The following is a 3,946-nucleotide window of genomic DNA, read 5'->3' as shown; positions in this document are numbered from 1 at the left end:
CCGGTTGTTGCGTTTGAAATAGAATTCGTAAACGATTCGAATTGAAATCTGTTTAAGAATCCCGATTAAGTTGACTGGGTTACCACACCTAAACGGGGCTAGCTTCCGGTGGATCTTCACGCTCGCATTGTTGGGATCACTTTCAAACGCATCCAGTACGATCTGCATCGTGGCCAGTTGCTGATGCTGCGGTTTTATCCAAACCGTAGATGATGAGATAAGTTGCGCGCGAGAAAAGCTATTCGCTGCCGGGGGCTTTGCTTGTGGGACATTTTGTCGCCGTTTAAAGGAGTTTTGGATTTTCTTGAGACGTCCTTGTGGTTAGCGGTTCCGGTTTCTTGGGCACCGTCGGCGATTGCTTGCGCTTGCTGTACATTTTGTTTTTCAATATCCCTCACTCCTACTTCTCCTCCAGACTGACCACGGCCATCTGCAGCGCAACCCTCACGCGTCCTGTTTCCCCCGTAGAAGCCCGTCTGGTGGCAAAAGTTTGCTCCCTCGATGCCGGAGACCTCCTCCAGCTTATTGTCCTGCTTGCCGCACCACTTGCGGCACACAGAGCTGGCCGTTTCCAGCGGGACGCAGACCACGCGCCAATCGTTCGGCCTTTTGAAGTAGATGACGTACTTGGGCAGGCCGCCGATTCCGTGCTCGCCCTCCAGCTCGTACGGAGCAAAAGTGCACCTCGAGTCGACTCCGGACGGCCTTTTTCACGATGGCCCGTGCCGGTCACCAACGATTCGGGTAGTAAAGCACCTTGTTGATGAACTCCACGGCAACGCAAGCTTTGGCCTTTTCAAAGCGATTGACCACGTCGTCCACCGTCTTATTCCAAGCCGGATTGAAGTGCCTCACGCGGGTACTCGTGTACTTGGGCTCACCCTAAAACATCGGAACGCCGTTATCTATTCCATCCAACTCAGCGACCAACGTGTCGTACAACTTGCGATAAACCCCACGAACCAACTCCTTCTCCGGATTCGCAATCGAGTTCCGCTCCAAAATCTTCCGGATCACTTCCTCCCCGAAGTAGGTATCAACCCAGCTAAACTCAACCGAATCTCCTGCTTAACCTTTACCTCCGGCCTCAGCGAGTTCAACGTCTCCTGAAAACTCGCCTGGTGATGATCGTACCGGTTTTTTGCCGGGTCAAACACCGCCTTACGAACCAAGGAACCGCTTGCCGAGGACGAGCAGCAGCACGACGACTGCGGCCAGGAACTTTTACAGCAAGAACGTTTTGCCGTCCAGGCCCTCGTAGACCTTGATGATCGAGACGGTTTCGCTGGCGTCGCGGTAGTTCAGCGCATGTTAATCCCGAACGGACGTCCGGCGAATGATTCTGACGGAAACGAGTACGGAATGGTCGCCTCGTGGCCGGGTTTGATTTCGCGTTTGATCGCGATGGCCGAGAAGTTTTGAGTAAGTAGTTGAAGTCCATCGGATAGCGAAACGAGGGCTGGACGGTTTCCATGATGAAATCATCGCCTTTGTTGTCGAATCCGACCAAGAACTCAAATGGGCTGGTCGGAAGCTCAAACTGCGAACCAGATTCAAGTGCAGCGGACTGGTAAACAACAGGAACGTATCAGCGTCGCGAGAGTTCGTCGTTTCCGGCTAATTGTCCGTTTCTCAGCCTGGCCCGTCACCGACGCGTCCTCTCCTTCAACCTCCACGTTCAACTCATCCTCGGCGGCGGAGTGGGCCATCAACCGGGAACCACCGTCCACGGTGAGCAGAACCAGCAGGGCAAAAATCAACAGACTTTTCATTTTCACTCGAATCCCAATCCACATTCGTTGTTTATTTTTATTTTTGACTGCTCGAATTCATCAAAATAAAATTTTCATTCGAGCACGATTTGACCACGATGGGCGCGATTCGCCGCGATGAGCAAAAAACAACCACGATGAAGGGGCGATGAGCGAATAAGGTTGAATTTGATGCAATTTTAACCAAATCGCGAAGTGTCATCTCCTCGATTTGCGTGGTTTTGTCAATAAATTTACATTTTTGCTCATAATTCGAAAAATACAATGAATTCAAACGTCGTTTTCGGTATGGTGATGCTATTTGACGTCCTTTATAAGATACTTGCCTTACAGTTGGTCTAAATCCATTCTAAAGCTCAAAACCAAGGGTGACCGTTCTGCCCCCATGGTCCATTCTGCCCCCCTGCCCCTAACTCTATCGAGAAATTAAAAGTGAGAGTAGGCAACATGGAGTTAAACTTTTGAAAAGCCTTGGTAAGCTTACAGCAACTGCACAGAAAGTTTAACTCCATGTTGCGATTTGACAGCTCAATATCCCCTTGTAAAGTGAGTTTAAAGCCAAAAGTGGCGACTGCAACAGTGGATATAGAGTTTACGTACATTGGAAAAGCACCTTAAAAATGTCAAAAGAAGAAAAAGCTTTTTGCAACGCGCCATCTGTTGCTTATTTGATTGGTGAACTTTTTCAAGTTCAGATGGCGCGCACTATGGTACATTGGGTGGCCAAGTTTCAAAAAAGTTACCTTCTCCAAATATTTTTTGGTATTTTTTTCTCGAAAGTAAACATTCTAACTAAGAAAAATCCAAATTTTCAAAGCTCTAAGTTTGTTCATTAGGCTTCATCCATAAAGTACGTCACGCTAAAATCGGCCAAAATTTAGCTCCTCCCCCCCTTTGTCACGCTTTTCCTAACACGCAATGTCACACTTTCTCAGACCCCCCCCTCTCCTCCTATTGCGTGACATACTTTATGGATGACGCCTTACGGAGATATGCAAGCTGAATGTCAAAAAATGGAGTAAAAAACTAGCGTTTTTCGTAAAAATGGCTGATTGTTTAATTTTAACATAGCTCAGCCATTTTAAATATTTTATTAGGACAATTATACATCGTTGGAAAGGTAATGAGATAAGCTTTGAAACTAGTAATAGATAAAATGTTGTTTGCCTTCCAAAAACTGAAGTTTTCATCGAATAACTGGAGCATTTTTTTGTCAAAACTTATTTTTTTGTGTTTGTTAATCGAGTACTTTTTTTGCTAACCGATGCTAAACATGAAACTAAGATCACTTGAAAGATTGGATCATAATCTAACATTGCTGAAATTTCCAGCCTGCGATTTTTTTGCGTTTTCGGAGATATGCCATTATGAACATTTACGTTTTATCAAAATTTGCTGCAATCTACATATGCGCCCGTTTATTTCACTTGCTTTGCTACCTACTTCGTGGGCATCGTCGCCTCAAAAATCAATACCTGGTTTCAAGAAGTTCAAAATGACTTTATTGGAATTTTCTGTTGCCTATATTTAAAATTGAGTACCTTAGTCAAAATAAGGTATTCGTACCGAAGTTTCTCAAGCGAAACTGGAGAATCTCAGTTTGATACCGAAATAAGTATTCAGCAAAATATTGACTTAGCATGATGAATTTCTGCGATCAATCCATGAAACTGATCGAAATTTTGGTTGGATCATCATAAAAAGTACCTTTAACATAGTTATATAGCATGGACTCACAAAAAGAAACACACAGCAGTAAATAATAATGTTCGTGCAAGACGGTATTTGTGTCCATCCCCTGTATGTTTACTCCTTACCCAAGGGGGTTGACACTCGATCATTCTGGAATCATTCCATTTTTATTCCAGAATAATTGGAATGATGGGAATGTTTTGCTCTATAATATGAGTTTTTTCAGATTAGCGTGTAAACGTCAAAACATCAAAACAAAACAAAATGTTTTCATCCGACGTTTTTATACGCCTGCAAGTTCCGTCGTCGTTTGCGGCAAACGAAAGCCTCTGCGGAGGCATCCCAACGTGCTCGAGGCACCCGGGAGTGGACCTCGTAGAATTTGCCGGTGGAAGAGAACGTTCAAAAAACGAGCCAGTTACGTGCTGGGTGAAGGAGTTATAACCAGCGAACCAGCCACTATCGCGGTCACCTTCATTACG

At 45.2% G+C, this 3,946-nt stretch overlaps 2 pseudogenes; both read right to left on the bottom strand.

The window, feature by feature from the left end:
* Window positions 1-400: 400 nt before the first annotated feature.
* Window positions 401-1,030, bottom strand: LOC119766124 (annotated as a pseudogene).
* A 131-nt stretch (window positions 1,031-1,161) lies between these two features.
* Window positions 1,162-1,772, bottom strand: LOC119766123 (annotated as a pseudogene).
* Window positions 1,773-3,946: the final 2,174 nt, after the last annotated feature.

This window comes from Culex quinquefasciatus, chromosome 2, assembly GCF_015732765.1.
Source record: "Culex quinquefasciatus strain JHB chromosome 2, VPISU_Cqui_1.0_pri_paternal, whole genome shotgun sequence".
In the NCBI taxonomy this organism is placed as follows: domain Eukaryota; kingdom Metazoa; phylum Arthropoda; class Insecta; order Diptera; family Culicidae; genus Culex; species Culex quinquefasciatus.
The sequence above is the reverse complement of the archived record's forward strand: the minus strand, read 5'-3'. Positions and strand labels throughout refer to the sequence as shown.